The 17,267-nt window shown below is 35.4% G+C and overlaps 1 protein-coding gene across 4 annotated transcripts in view; it reads right to left on the bottom strand.

Moving 5' to 3' along the window:
* The window catches only part of CNKSR2 (connector enhancer of kinase suppressor of Ras 2), a 257,184-nt gene that overhangs the window by 21,011 nt on the left and 218,906 nt on the right, over positions 1–17,267 (bottom strand). The gene's annotated exons all lie outside the window — the stretch shown is intronic.

Raw genomic sequence — 17,267 nt, forward strand, 5'->3', positions numbered from 1 at the left:
TTGTCTACCACATGAAATACTTTTCAACTTGGTCTCAAGACTTAATTCTTTGGAATTAGTTCTTTTTTTTTTTTTTTTTTTTTTTTTTTTTTGCGGTACACGGGCCTCTCACTGTTGTGGCCTCTCCCGTTGCGGAGCACAGGCTCCGGATGCACAGGCTCAGCGGCCATGGCTCATGGGCCCAGCCGCTCTGCGGCATGTGGGATCTTCCCGGACCGGGGCACGAACCCGTGTCCCCTGCATTGGTAGGCGGACTCTCAACCACTGCGCCACCAGGGAAGCCCCATGGAATTAGTTCTTTTTTTAATATCCCAGTATTATCTTGACACAAACTATAAAAGGAAGCATGTCAAAGTTTAAAATACTAAGAGTTTTGACTCAAGTGGTGGAATTGTTCCACTATTTATACAAATCGAGGTACATGATTTTTGGATACTGATTAGTTAAAATTGGTAAGTACACTAACTACAATTTTTAGTAATAAAGGGTAAAGTGGTGTGCAGGGTTTGATTTACTTGAAAGAGCATATTAATGGTGATGTTGACTTGCTGTAATAAAATTTAAACATTTTAGTTTCTTTTATATAGGTCTAATATATATACAGAAAAAGGAAACATTTTGCTAAATTTTAGCCTGAATTAAAATGATAGATCTGAGAGGCAATATGTGGTTGAGAGCATTCACTCTGCTGTCAGAATGTCTTAGTCTGAATCTCAGATCTGCTATTAACTATCAAGGAGTCCTGGATCATGTTATTTAAACTCAGTTTCCTCACCTAGGAGATGAGGGTAATAATAGTATTTACCTCTTAGGGTTGTTGTGAAGATTAAATGGGTTATATTAGGCAAGGACCTTAGAATAATGCCTTAGAATAGTTAGCACTCATTAAAAAATGTTACCTATTATTTGTGATAGATTAATATGTTCAATAAACCTACAAGATTTAAACTAAATGCACCATATTATAGATGTGCTGGCTTTACCTTAGGGAAGGCAACTCTATTATAGTATTTTTTCCATGTCAAAAAATACCTTTTCTCTCTACGTGAGAAAAGAATGAAAGATTCAGATTTATGGGCATGCCTAGCTTTGCAGATTGCATTTCAGGTCCAGACTATGTAGCATACCTTTATAGAAAAGGTAAATCACTGAAATGTCTTTCATTCAACAGACTGGTATAGTCCACAGGAAAGATGAAAAGAGTTTTCCTAAGACAACAGTGAAAGTAAAAGGACAAGTACATATAATCCAATCATTCTGTTCAGAATGTCCTTGATGTCATATTTAAAATTATTTTATTCAAAGACTGGTCGGTTAATGATGTTGTAAACTTGACTAAAATGAATTGAGATTTACTTAGAATGGAGGTAGCAAGTTAAAACATCTTCAATTTTCACTTCCCTATAATTCAAGTTATGTTCATTAAATATATTTCACCAAATAATTGAAAGATATAATAAACCATATTAATACAAATGGGACTTATTTCCCATATCAATGGGTGTTTCCCTCTTACCATTAGACAGCTTACTTTACACACTAACGTGGCAAAGTGTTCCAAAATTTAGTTTTTTCTTCAAGATACAAACATAAAAGAGGGATATTGAAGAGTTATTTTGAAATAATTGCCCTCTGTGTTAAGATTCTTACTGTCAAATCCAAGAACACATATTTCAGCTTGTCATCATGGGGAACCATGTCACCTCTCAAGTATTACAGCTCTCCGTGATTACAGCTTTCTCTTCTTCTATCTCTTGCACTGTGTCTAATCTTTGATCTAATTAAGAACACAGCCCCCCCTCCTGCATTCACTTCCTTATCCAACCTGAACCACTCTGACTAGAACCCTCAATCTCCTCACCCTCTTGGATAGGTACTACCCATACACTTTCCAGTATTCAACTCCCGTTTCGTTATTCCTACCTGGCCACTGAGCATTGCTAGAAAAAATTGTCTATCCATGCTGACTGGCACCATTCTAAATCTGGGTTTTCTGACTTGTGGTTATTCAGGGCCACTTGGCAGACCTCTTATTAGTGCTTGGTTAGCTCAATTTCCAATTCCCCATTGGGGTGCTCCAAGCTTCCATTAGATTCTTCAAGCTCTACTCTCTACCTGTGGATCTTCCTTTGAACAGATAACAATTTGCCTCCACATTTGTAGAGGGGATGTAATAACTTTCATCTGGACTGCTCAAATAGTTTTCTAACTGGTCTCGCCATTACTTGTATTCTCTCACACCAATACATCTTCTGTACTGCCACGACAGTGACCTTTCTGAAACTGACGTCTGATTACAGCACTTTCCTACTGAGATCTCCAAAGGCTCTCCATCATGTTTTTTGGGATACAATCCAAACTTCTGGGCATGGAATACCACGACTTTTAAAATTTAGTTCTTGCATAATTTTTGTCTCATCTCTACTCATCTATACTATATGCTGTATTTCTCTAAATTGTTCTTTGTTTTTCTTCATTTCTGCCCTTGCTGATGCTATATATTTTTTTAAACTACATAGAATGTAACACTTTTTTATTTTCCTCCTGGTGGAATCTTTCATTAAGCTTAAAAGTCACATCCTCTCTGACACCTTGTCTAATTTCACAAGGTAGAAATAATGAAGACCTCTTAATTGCTTTTGTGGAACTTAACATGTTCCATCTTTTAAAACACTTAATATACTGTACATTTACATGTGGATGCTTTTCTCTCCCATTAGATGGCAAACTTACTGATTCTTCGATTTTTAAAAATCCTTGCTTTTCCTGCACTTAGCAGAGTGCGCTCTCAGGACACTGTGGTTGTTCCATAAATATTACTTAAATTGAATTGTTACTAAAATAATTTTAATTTAATGTCTAAGTATATGAGGTGCAAACTGAATAAAGTATTCTATTAAACAACTGGATAAAATGCTTTACTTCACTCGATCTTCCATTTTAGTAAGAAGATCTACTTCATCTTTTTATTTATTTATTTATTTATTTTTTATACAGCAGGTTCTTATTAGTTATCTATTTTATACATATTAGTGTGTATATGTCTCTACTTCAAGTCTTTGATGTGAATTATGTGGCAGAGGGGGAAACCTTAGGAAGATAGGTCACTGAGGTCAAAGAATGCCATTTATGGCACTTATGTCAAAGAAGAATGATCTAGACCTTACATGAAGTGATAGCCTAACCACTGGTAAAGGGTGTTTTCTTTGAATGACCTAGATTGTCAAGTTATTCACATGTCATTCATATTCAGAGTAGATGAGGTGAGTCAAAATTTTACTAAGATTCAGGATGAGCTAGCTTTTAATTATAAATGTAGCCTATAACTACATTCTCAAAAGGTCTTCTGTTCACAGAGGCTGATTAGAAGGAACTACTGCAAAAAAATCTTATCACCTTGCTAACTTGGGAGAGATGTTGGAAGGTGTTGCAGCCAAATTACTTGATATGGGTTTATTGCTATGTCCAAAACTTAGTCCTTTAAGAAGACTTTGAATGGCTAGGTTTCTATACCACATGGATCAGGCAAAATAGATACCATTATAACACAACCACTAGTTACTGTTTTAACAGTTAAAAATGCCATATTATATATCGATTCATCTCTATATTTCTGTAAAATATTAAAAAATTAACAGATAAAGAGTAGCCAAAATTTACCCAAATATTTCAATGATTTACCTATTTGTTTATTCCTTTTTTTAAACTTTTAGAATATAACATGCTTTTATTTTAATAATCTTTTTGGAAAATCTAATTGAGATTGTTTTAATCCATTTACAATTAAATGAATTCTAAATGAATAAAAAGCATTCTCCAATCACTAAAAATATTTGATTTATTATAGTATCACTGGATCAATTAAATGGCTTTTCTAAAGATTCAGTCATCTTATTAGAGACAATGATAACATAGAAATTAGTATTCTACCTTTCTGAAACCTAATGGCTTGTATCACTCATACTTTCATTTAATTAGGCAATAACCACCTGAATTATGAGCTACTGGGTATAATATACAAGCTTGTCAGATATCTGAAATCTAAGACAAGCTCTGATTTTAGAGATTGAGCAATGAATAGAATAGAAGTTTGGTTAGGCAGACAAATTAATACATCATAATTCTACTTAACTTGGAAACCAATGGAACAAGTCATGATAGAAAACTATGAAAGGATTCCAGATTGCTCTTATTCTTTAGCCATATGAATTATAACCTCATAGGCACAATTCTCATCATTTAAACTCCAGTAAATTCAGTTGCAGATACAATAAAATGTTCTTGAGTTTTTAGTCATTGGTCAGATATATGACCTGTTAAAAACATCCAGTTTATTGCTTTTATGATTTACCTTTGGGATGATAACCAAGCCCTGCCCTGCATAGCAGGCTTTTGATGATTGTCAAGTAAAACAAACTGCATTATGTCCCTTTTCCTTCTTTTTCTTTTTTAAGCTTAAGATATAGTGTGAAATAGAATAGCTCTGCATTTTGTGAAAATAGTTTAACTGGATGAAAGTCCCTAGTTTGATGTCAATCATCTCAATATACTAAAAAGATACTTCTGAATGTCAGCAATGCATAGGACTTCTCTATATATTTCAGAAACTGAAAAGTGATTTGAAGTCACCAGTGGAAATATTACCGATGCTTAAACAGTGAGTGTCATTCATATAGTTTGGCTGTCTCATTATTATTGTTGGGGTGTATGTATTAAACTCTAAAAGCCCGAAAGTTATTAGCAAGATCACTGCTCAAAATAATAGGTGGAATTGCTAAATTTTAGCTGGAATTATAGAATAGTTAATCATTCCCTTTTTTATTCTCCATATTATAATTAATCAGAAATCAATTTTTGGATACCCGTGTCTTTCTTCTTCCAACAGCATGCAGTGTTCTGTAGGCTATAAATCCTCCAAATAGTTTTATTCAGTATCTTTGTAGCCTTGGTTCTATGACAATGGAGTATATGCTATAAACCTTGTTTAATATACATATGTTCAGTGAACTATTAGCAAAGTAATTTTTTAAGGGCTAAATCTAGTTTGTTTGTTAATTATTGTGTTAATTATTCAGATAGGAGAGATATATCACTATGTGTGAAAATATCAAGGAACATGGACAATGCAGCTCAACACTACTTTTCATTAAACCACACATGAAATCTTACCATGTATTCTCTAAAAATCAAAATAAAAGAGATCATCTTCAAGAAATATCCTTGTCTTTTATAGACAGGCAGCACATATCTAGCACTGGATACATTATAGCAAGATTATCCAATAAACAGAAGTATGAAAGTGTCACCCCATAAACTGCTTAGAGCAGAAATTGGTAGTACAGTTTTTTACTACCAAGATATTATTATTTTATATAAAAGGGCTTAACATGAAGAGGTTTGAATGCAGCTTGTTTCTGTAATTTGAAGCTACAGTTGATAGAAGATGTGACTTAGTTACAGTGTATAAATGCTAATTCTCAGGAACCACTGATTGCAGCTGACCAAGGAATATGGCTGATCAGGGATAGGACTCTGGGCTAAAAAAATAAGTTACTAGAAATCTCTGGTATTCTTATTTACTTACTCTTCCTAGGAGTCTATAAATGGCCAAGGTCTGTGTGGTTCTAATACTCTATCCTGGCACATTCTGGTATTGACTGAATGATGTAAGAACAAAAGATTAAAAATCTTGCAAACTGTCCTAATGAAGTAACCTAATTTTTATAGCTCCGGTTTTCCAATTATTTGCAGAATAAAAAAACTGGTGATCAGCTTCTATGAAACCTTCTGAAGAGGAAAAAATATGAAACAGTATAACCTGAGCTCCAATATCTTTTGCTTGTCACCAGTTTACTAACTATAGGATTTAATTCAATAAAAACGAGATTAATACTTGTAATTGCTGAGTGCATTAAAGCCCTGGTAATTTCATGTCTCAAAAATATAAAGAAATGAGTAAAATCTATTTAGAATCTAACACTGAACAACAGGGAAGAACTAAGTGGCACTCTAGACATGAAGGGAACTAGAAGAAGCTTAATTGTTTTTGTGTTTTCTAGTGGTGAGGAGAGAAAACACACAGTCGGATATGGACCCTAGATGATAAGAAATATGATTTTAAAACTTTAGACAGGCAAATATAAATGTTGAATGATCGGCAGTTTTAAAAAATGCAATTCTAGTAATACAAACATAAACTGTCCCAATGAGAGAAGGAAAGGAGATGCAGCTCCAGTCAAGACAGTTACAAGGACATTCCTTAGAAAAAGCTTTAAGGAGAATTTCTATAAAAGATGGAAGAGGCTACTATAAATGAACGAGTGGAAAATAATATCAATTGCTTGTAAGAAGAGTGCCAGGAAGGCAAATGTTCAGCTGAGGACTGTGAAAAAGCTGAAGACAGAGCTTAAAAAAATTTTTTTTAAAGAAAAAAGAATGACAAAGGAAAGTGGAAATATATGACTTCAATGATATTTTAGGTGTTTCCTGCAAGGAGAAAAGTCTTTACACTAGGAAATTTAAAAGACATGCTTCTTGAGATAAGGGACTATCTTATCAAAAGACCCATTCTGTGGTCTCTTTGAACTAGTAGAATAATCTTAGGAACTGAATGAACTTTTTGGAAATTATCTCAGGGCCACCGTCAGAATGCCTTGAGACTTATTGTTTAAAGAGAGAGTTCTCCTATCCAAACAAACAAAACCCTGCATGGGTTCTTCAGAGAACACAATGATAAACCTGATATAAATACATGGTAAAGTTTTAGAATAGATTATTATCGGGAGGAGTATCATTTTTTAATTTCATTTGAAGGACCAACATGGATTCAATAAAAATGAAGCATTTTAAACTGGCTTTTTTTCCTGGACAGTATCTCTAGGTTGGGAGACAAGCGGAAAGCCAAGGGCAGTATGCTTTGCATATGATGAAATTTTGGATAGTATCTTTATGAATAAAGTGCTGTAAAGTGGACTTAGTGACATTACTATTAGCTGGATCCAGATAAGGATGTTGAATGACTGAAAGAAATTAACGTATGTAAAATTTCAGACTAAATGCTTCACAGCTCTGTCCTTGCTCCTTTCTTCTTTAAAATGTTTTGTTACAAATGTTCTTTCCTTATTCAGTGAAGCAGTTAAAAACATAGAAAGGATACTTAGAGCTTTGGAGGGTTATTCAACAACAGGAGGAATGATTAGTATCATGGATAATAAAACTGAGAGTCCAAACTTTCTTAACAGGATTAAATATTGCTGGGTGAAAAACTGAGAAGTTAAAACTTTAACAGAAAGAAATATAAATAGTTGCATTTAGGTTAAAAAATAAATAAGCGTGGGATGCTAACTTACAACTTGGTAACATATTGGTAACAATAAAAGCATTATATGAATCAACAGTGAGTAGGTTAAAACTAAGGTAATCATGCCCACAAAAATATGTTGTCTAGATCACTGTAACAGTTCCAGTACACTTGGCCTGCAGACACTAAAGAGAAACAAGGTGTACAGATGTGGGTAACCAGGATCATGAATTATCTAGAACTTATGCCACAGGTTATAAAGTTAAGGTGATTATATGCATTCAGCTCAGAGATGAGGCAACATAAATTATGTTTGATAACACAATTCCATTGTATAGTTTTGAACACGTACAATGTGCAGAGCACACAAGAGAGCAAAGGTGAGGCCATTATGCTGAAGAGAACCATAAAAACCTTAGAGTTAGAAGAAGCCATCATGTTTAACTGTCCCGCTGGCTCAGGAAGCCCTGATTGGTAGCTGGTTTTCAGCCCCTTCTTAAACACTGAGTAACAGGGAGCCTTCTAAACAGACAAAGACCAGTTATTACAGTCATGGGTAAATGCAACCATTGGAATGTTCTCCCTCATATCAATCTAAAATCAGCCTCCCTGTACCCATTACGTCCTCTGGAACTTCAAAGACTATCTCATCCCTGTTCCACACATGTCAGCCTTTCAAATCCTTGCTCTGTATTTTTCCAATTTTCAATGTCAAGATTGACAACTGAGTAGAAAATTTATGTCAGCTTTTATATGACTACAAGGAACACCTTTTAAACTAGAGCTGTCCAACATGGAATGCCCTGTCTTTGGGGGCACTAAGCTCTAAGTCCCTAAAACATTCAAGCAGAGTCTCAATAACAATTCTTCAAGTGAGTAAAAGGTATTTCCGTATTGGGTGGGAGGACGGATTATTTAAAACTCTAATTTCTATGGTGCGATAGCTAATTATTATGCATATTTACACATAGTGTGGCACATGTTATATGCTTACTCCAATAAAAAACAATTTACCTATTGTTAAATGAAATCTTTACCTTAATATAAAGCATTTAAAATGGGTTTTATAGCATTTACCAGAGAGACACTACTCACAGTAACACAAACAAACAAAAAAAGGTGTTATACATTTAAAGAAGATTTCAAAGTTAAAGCTAACTTTTCACTTAATGATTCAGCAAAGATATTCAACATTCGAACAGAATTATTTTTGGAATGGTAAACATCTTTCCTACCTCCAGTGCTGAGGCAGAATCCTTCTAATTAGGTTAATAAAAGATTATCATGAGTCTTAGAAGCCAGGATGTTAAAATCAAGAGATGGCTGCCCAGCAACCACATAGGGTATAAGACAATAGAATACAAAGTGAGGGTTGGGGCTTACTGTCAGAGTTGGCAGTGAGTCATATTGCAGCCACACTGATACCAAGCTGTCCCTCCTCCCTGTTCTTTTTAGAAAAGGCATGAAAACCCCTGTTTGTTGGCATTGTTAAAGAACAAGGAGAAAACAACAGAGATGCTAGAGGAAAAGGAGTGAAGTTTAAGTTTAGTGGTATTGAAGTTATGGGCTATTTTTTCTCACCAAGAAGCCTAAAGTGAATGACTGCTTTAAAATACCCACTTCATAAGGTTACAGAATAGACTCAAAATCAGGGCAACAACAACAACAATTTAAGGAAAATATTAAGAGAAAAGAACCAATAAAGTCATGGATGAGAAAATTCATAGGTCTTAAATGAATAGATCTTGGGTATTAAGTCAATAAACTCTACAGATAATTTATCAAAAGAGAAATAGCACAATAAATATATCAGATTCAAATCATGGAAGATATGGTATTATAAATGTGGAAGAAAGTGAAAAACTCTGTTTAAAATGTTAAGGTTCAAATTTCCCTAAAATAGACTTTCAAAATACAGTATAATTTTCTGTATTTGGTTAATGATAGGTTTTTCTGATAATCAAATTCCATATTAGCTGTACTATAAAACTGGGAAGCATCTTCTCAATCATAAAATAAATATTTATCTTGTGGTCAGTATAAAGTCAGTATAATATCATGGCCTATATATAATGTTATACTGATCATAGATTGATATTTCTTTGATGATTGAGAAAATACTTCCTAATTTTATAGAAATCAATGGGGATTTTTAGGCATCTGATTTGAGTTAATCAGCATATCTGAGTAACCAGGATGTATCTGCCCCAACCATGTTTAAGGAATGAGCCAAATCAGAAGTAGCTCTAAAAGTGATCTCATCCGATTCTAACCAGTTTTATAAATTTTGTATAAGTGATAAGTACCTTAAAGTGAACATAGAATACCTTGTGCTATCTCTCAAAGAATCATTTTTATAATATTATCAATTGGTTATTAGGGGAAATTATTGGCACAACGTAAGAAAGAAGCTGCATACTTTGAAGTATTTGCTCTGTTTTATGTTATCAGAAAGATTTTTCTTATTTTTCAAAGATTATTTACAAATTTTTGTTGTAAGTAGACTTATGGAAGAGCTAGATATACTCTTAGCATAGTACCTGGCACGTAGTAAATAAACAGTAAATGTCTCTTGAATGAATGAATAAATCCATGCTTAGAACTAATTAGAGTATGTATTGATAACAGCAAACTAAAAGTACAAAATGGAGGTTTAGTTTACATTTTAGTGGGCTAAATGTAGATATTGAAATATTAGGGAATCCATGACTAAGATTGTTAAAGAATTTATAGCTGTGAAATGAATCCATGAGTTTAATAACTGTCACTCTTATTTTCAAATACTCTACGGTTTCTGTGAAATAGCCTAGAAAGTTGATTTTATTGGTATACTCTGTGTTTGTAATAGAAACAAGTATATATGAAATTGTCATAGTACATACATACCTGAGACAAGAACCTTCTAGAAGTTCTCAAAGATGAGGTTTAAATATTAAAAAAATTTTAATGACCAACTGTCACTTTTGCATTTAAAATACATAGTAATAGATACTTTTCCCTTATTGGATGTTATATTAATGAGAATATTTTCACATTAAAGGAAAAATTTCAGAGTGTAATAGATTGAGCTATTAAGACCAAATATTAGGTCTAAGGTGCCTATGGCTAAACATAAGGAAATCTGGGAGGCCAGAAGAATGGAACTAGTGAGAACGCTGGAAAAAAGAAGTAAGGGAGATGGTTTAGTAAAAGGTTTAAAGCCAAAGTCATGTGTGAAAAAACTCTGACCACCGGACACAGTGGTTCTGAAGCCCATCTCTGAGTTCTATATTCTGGCTTTTGAAGGCTAGACTTGTTATGTTTTTTAGCTAGTTGGCTCTGGCTTAGCTGTTTTCATCACAGAGCTTTGGGATAAGTTGACATTACTGGAAGACCACCATAAAGGAGGGTGGGCAAAAGTCATAGAGCACTAAGGCATTAGGCAGGTAGGCAAGAAGCTTCTGACACATGACTATGAGTGTGTGTGTGCAGGGTGTAAGCGTGCATATACAGCCATTGTCATTTCTTCCTTCTCACATTTCTCCTTCCATAATTTTTGAAATAGTCAACAGGTAACTGTTGCATCTTCTAGGGTGATATATGTTGGGATTGGGGCTGGGTTCTGAGGTGGTATGTAAATAATCTCACAAGACTGCTGCTTATATTATAAACTAAGGTCACATCAAAAAATGTTATACAGCAGAAACTAACACAACAATGTAAAGCAATTATATTCCAATAAAGATGTTAAAAAATTTCTGAGGAAATACACTAACTTGAAACCAACTAAACCATACCTCATCTCACTACTCACATTGAGTTACAGGAAAAAGACATATGAGAAAAACAAATTCATACAAGAATTTTGAAAGCTTTAACTTTTAACAGAAGTTACCTCTGGAGAATAAGAAGGAGAGAGGGTTGCTTTTCACTTTCATCACTGTTTCTTAATTAATTAGTTTGTTTATTTAGCAACACGCAAGTTACTACTTTTCAATTAAACAATAAAAGAAAAACATGTGGGGAAGTTTAAAAACTTCCAAGACATGTTTTATGGTGCATTCCTATTATGTTTTAACCTACTATCTTCCAGCAGTTGGTAACCATAGGTGGTAGACTTCATATGTAGAGAGAAAAAAAGGAGGCATTTGTGACCTTCAGCTTTCTCTGGCAAGGGTGACCAAGGTAAAAGGAGTCTAAACTTAGAACAGGTTTTCATAAAATGAGCTAGAACAAACTCTGCTGAGAAACTGACTATATGCTACCACTGATCTGAAGGAAGTGAATTGCCTTTTTGATGTGTGAAAATAGTAACAAGTAGCAGTATGGCTGAATCTAATCATCTTTCTTGGTAAAACAAACTGTAAATCATAACTTGTCTTACCTATACTGGTGAGGAGTTGTCATCCTTTTATGTGAGCTTTAACTCTTATCTGTCCACATCTTCTGCTGGTATGACTCTGTAGCATCTAGAATTCATTCCTTTGCCAATTGAATCTGGCTTCATTATTTATTATAAAACTTCTGAGAATATTTTCCTGGCTGATGCGGGCTATTCGTTAAAGTACAAGTTGCAATTTCAACACGTTTTACAAATGAATCAGGATGAAGCTAGGTGATGAGTGACTTCTGAGGGAGCCAGACTTCCTTCGATAGGCAGCAGATTTTGACCTAACAAAGTTAGGTCATGTAGTCAGGTAAATGTTATTTAGTGAGGTTTGCCAGGACTGATTCACTATTTAAGTACTGTAATTGCCCTTTTTGCTTAAATCCAAATCTGTACGAAATCTACATAAATTACATAATTATAAAACATTTATTGGATAGACTTACAGTGTGTCAGAAATGGAAACTTAAGTGCTTTCTGGCATTACCTCATTTGATCCTCATACAACCTCAAAAGGTAGGTACTGTTACCACATCATTTAACAACGAAGCAATTGAGGTCTAGAGGTGTTAAATAATTTGATCAGTCATACCACTTGGAAGTGGTAGAGTGACAAAGCAAGGATGTGAACTGAGGAATGTCTCCAGAGACTGTATTCTAACCTCTGATCACTTAGTGTTTATAGGAAAACATGCTTATTCATTTCAAAGGTCAACAATAATTATATCTAACTTGCTATATTTTCAGGGTTATATAATATATACCCCCCTTTTGTTATCTAACATTTCATTAGGGCCAAGACTTTTAAATGATGTGATCTGCAGTGTGTGTTTGCATATACACACTGAAAGAGTGAAACATTACTGGAACAAATATATTTGAGGATATAACATACATAATAGTAGAGAGGCTCATGTAGATAGTAATGATAGGCAGTCTAGTATACTCCTTTTCTTCATGATCTTAATAACAAATCAAGGTTAGTCTAAACTCATAATCATTCCATTTCCCTTGCTGTTTAGGCAGGGGCATATGATGCAGCCTTGGTCAATGAAATCTAGGGCCAAGTCTGCCAGAAGGATCCAGGAAGTTTTGATTTTACAAAAAGGACTAAGAATAGGGCCTGGTCTTTGGCTCTTTTGGATGCTATCTTATGAGAAGTGATGCTCAGAGCTGCTGGCATTACAGAAAAGTTAACTGAGTCCTGACACTGCAGAGCCATGACATTTACTCCAGAACAACCCCACCTCTGAACTTTCAGTAAGTTGGATAATTAGCTTTTCCTCATTATTTAAGCCAAAAAGCGAGGGAGGTGTGATTAAAAATCCAACCTGTAACCAATATTGAAATTATAGCTACATTCTACTTTATATCCAGTCTTCAGTGTTTTCTGTCTCCCTAACAATCTTTCTTCAAAATCAGACAATACAGTATTAAGAGAATATTTGTTTACTGCTTTCTAGATTTTTCCGTTTTTAAAAAAAAATATATACTTGTTACATAACCAGCCAAGAATGGTGCCCTTAAACTTCACAAAAGTGACATATTTAAGGTTCTCTACTATTCTTTCTCTGACTTTTTGGTGCATGTCTTTTTATTCACATTGCTTGTATATCTTTTCCATCTATTCCCTTTAGACCTGAACTATAATTTAAGATATTATTGATGCTCTTCCAAACTCTTCATGCTTGAACATAATTTATCTAGACAATAAATACAACAGTAAAAAGTGCTGCAACATTTTTCTTTATTTTCAGCTTGCTCCTTTTTTTCCTTTAACACAATTTCATATTCTGGGAATATCTTCCCCTAGCCCACATACTTCCTACATGAATGTTCTTAAAAATAAAATTCATGGCTTTTAGAAACTCTTCAGGAAATTACTCTAAGACCCTTAAAATAACTGAAGAAGATTAATCTATCTTCTTCTGCACGATATTGGTAGTCATTATCTAGCCTCTCTGCCTATATAATTTAAGATATTAGGGCACTGAGCTGCACATTTTGTACAGCTCTTAAGTTACCAATGGTGTGCAATGGATGTTAGATTCAAAAAAATAAATTTAAAATACATTTCTTGGCAGACTTCATTTTGAAAGCATCAGTAAATATCTTAGCCAGATAACCTGATATGTACTGTAGCTACTAGGTAACATTTTATCTTCCCCACCCTCAGCCCCCTAAAAAAAAAACCCTAGGTTTTGCTTTAGATTTCTAAGACCAAGCTAATAAATGTGTAAATTAAGTAAGAATGCTGATAGGTTATCTCTAAGGCAATGAAAAAGAGCACACTATAACTTCATTGAGTACTTGGTGGCACCAAGAATGCATGGCTAGTAAAGAGTGCTCTTTTAACTGCCAAGAGGGAAATCAGCAGGATTAAGGGATAAAGCTTTCAAAAACCTCATCTAAACTGCCTAGTATGGCAAAGGAAAGAGAACTATTAGAAGCAGACTTCAAGCTGCATTAACCAAAACCGTATTTTAGTGTTATGGCAGATGATTTCTGAATAAAGAATAAATATAATATCTTTATATTTTGTCCCACACTTTTATGATTTATACTCCTTGAAAGCTGCGTAGGCTGACATAATTTATAATTTAATTTCACTGAGGTATTATAAGGCCTATACCTCAGTCAGCTTCGAAACTGCTAATTGGGATAATAGGAAATTAGTTGTCTTCTCCCAAATGCCAGTGAAGTAGGTCAGGATAATTAATATTCAAGCTGACTTTTCTGTCAAAGGAAAACACAACAGGTCTCATCTGTGTACTTTTAGTACCATCCACTTTAGACTAAAATGAGTTCAGCCTCAGAAAAATCACAGTATGACTCAGTTAAAGAATTGAATTTCAAAAATAAGACAAAAGGTAGTTCAACCATGAGAACGTAGATTGAAGTATGCTCTAAAGAAGACTAAATTTACACCTCGTAAGCAGGGCCAAATTCCACCTGTACGAAGAAAATGAAAAAACATCTAGGTCACAGATTTAGGTACATCTTGCTTCTTAGATTGCTCTGTAAACTCATAAGCACTATATAATATAGATCACGAGAGGGGTTTGGTTGGTGCCATAATTCTTCACCCTTAAAGCTGAAGATAAGCTATATTTTCATATTTTCTCCCATGGCTCCTTCTGCTCACGTGCCTGGTACTTCCTATTTTTAATTTCTTGGCAAACTGAGAAAAATGTTTGGAGCTAGGGACGTGAAACTTATTTGCTCTCCAGGTCTGTACTTGATTAGTGCAAATTCACTTTAGTAGGTCACAGCGCTTGCTGGCCTCGAGCAGGACAGTTAGTAACACACCACTGCTGGTCTTTGATTCTAACAAGCACGGCAGCCTGCTGACCGGAGCGGTAGCACAGTGAGAGCTCCGGGCGGAGGGCACGCTGTAAGTGTGAGGCTGAGGGGATGGCCACAGCTTCTTTCCCATGTATAATTTTGACTCTCCTGACAGAACACCAAACAGCTTGACTTGAATAAGCAGCCTGGAATACTTACACCTAATGGCCGACTCAGGGCAGTCATGAACAAGACACTCCTTAACTAGACCTTGAAGATTCTTTTGAAAACACTGATTTTAGAGCTGATATTTCCCAAAGGAGGTGCTCATCAAATTGCACACTCCTAAATATTAGAAACAGTAATGCAGAAAAACCATCATTGGGAAGGCGAACATGTACTCCATTAAGTTAAGAAGCATCTTGCAGGCAAGCATGAAACGTACTGCCCTGTTGAGGATGGTTTAAAGGACACTGAGACATCAAGTGGCAAGATTATAGAAAAATACCCAGAAAGAAATGGGGCCCTGCAAGATAGTGCACGGCTACCTTTAGTGAAACAGATCCAACTGAAATAATGCAAACTACCCCACGATATCGAACCGCAAAGACAGAATGGGCAATAATACCAAGTTTACCGACACACTTCTAGGGTGGTTCTGCCTTATCGCAATCATTCCACAAAGAGAGAGCCTGCTGAAAAAGATGGAAAGTATTGAATAACTGCCCACTTGACTCATTCGGGAACCTAAAGGAAAAACCCACCAACTTGGGAGTACATCTGTATGGCTAAAAATATATCCAATCAACAAAACAGCAAAAAACAGACACTAGAAGAAAAAATAATCGAACGCCATCTAACTAGGGATGCTCTGTGGGCTAGTGGAGCCTGAAGGAAGGGCGAGCCCAGGGCTAGGTTTGCCTTTCAGGTCCTAGGACACGTATTCTCCATTCTAGTCCTCCCTACACAATGCCCAGGAGGAACTGCTAAGTATCTAGCCAGTTGAAAAAGACAGCCTCAAAGACTTGTACCCGTGGCAATGATGGAATGTGTCATGAACAGGATTCTCTATTTCAGAGGGTTGTGCCTAATTTCAACATAATTTATTTTAAAATGGCAGAGATGAAGTATTTTCCCCAATGCGTTTGTAGAATGCTGAATAAACCTCACATACTTAGTTGTAGCAGTTGTGCAGCACATGGACAACAGTTGAAAGGAGGTTTCTAACTCATCCTTAGTTAAGTTTTAGAAAACAACTTATATTAATCATCTTAATATTAAAAATATATTATCATGCTTGCCAGAACTCCTACAGAGGCCTGACATGGTTCCTAGATTTTTCCTCCACAAGACTCTTCTATAATTTCTAAGAGATGTGAATGTTGTGAGGGCGTGGCAGGTAATCACTTTTCCTGAACCAACAGGATACCTTTTATAACGCTCCTCATGGAGATTATGGCTAAAATATACTTTACATGGAAACTGCTTTAACATATGAATTTTATTATAAGCAACTCATATTTTGGTAGTAGAAAAGGTCCACTGTATTTTCTTGTCGATTATCTCCAAAGTAACCCTCATTTTAAATGAGCCAAGCTTCAAATTGACATGAGGCTCCTGACCTGCTGGTAACCTGTGAGTTTTGAGTTGTTTTTCCAGTTGTGATGAAGAACTTACACTAATATATCCTGTAATCAAAGTCTCCATACTGTGTGAAATGGGCCAAAGGACACAGTCTGTTTGTATCCTTTAAAAAGAGAAGTCTAATGCCCTAGTGGGACCAAAGCAGTAACTGTGGTTTCATCAGCACTGGCTTGGGTCATCTGCACTAATTGGCCCATACTTCATTTTTTTTTTTTTTTTTTTTTTTTTTTTGTGGTACGCGGGCCTCTCACTGTTGTGGCCTCTCCCGTTGCAGAGCACAGGCTCCGGATGCGCAGGCTCAGCGGCCATGGCTCACGGGCCCAGCCGCTCCGTGGCATATGGGATCCTCCCGGACCGGGGCACGAACCCGTATCCCCTGCATCGGCAGGCGGACTCTCAACCACTGCGCCACCAGGAAGGCCCCCATACTTCATTTTGAATAAAGAGATTTCATACTATTTCTTCTATACTATTTTGGGGGGTATTTTATATTCAAGTTTTATAGCCAGAACTAGATTTTCTTTCTAAGTAAAATAAGTGAGTTATAGCCTTTCTCTTAAACTAGCCCGGGTTTCTGGACTGGTATATCACATTAGTTATAAACAGAAGCTTGGTATGGCATGTTGGATAAATAACTTGATAACTAGTAAACATATTCTTAATGCCAATCAG

This window comes from Mesoplodon densirostris, chromosome X (assembly GCF_025265405.1).
Source record: "Mesoplodon densirostris isolate mMesDen1 chromosome X, mMesDen1 primary haplotype, whole genome shotgun sequence".
NCBI classification, from domain to species: Eukaryota; Metazoa; Chordata; class Mammalia; order Artiodactyla; family Ziphiidae; genus Mesoplodon; species Mesoplodon densirostris.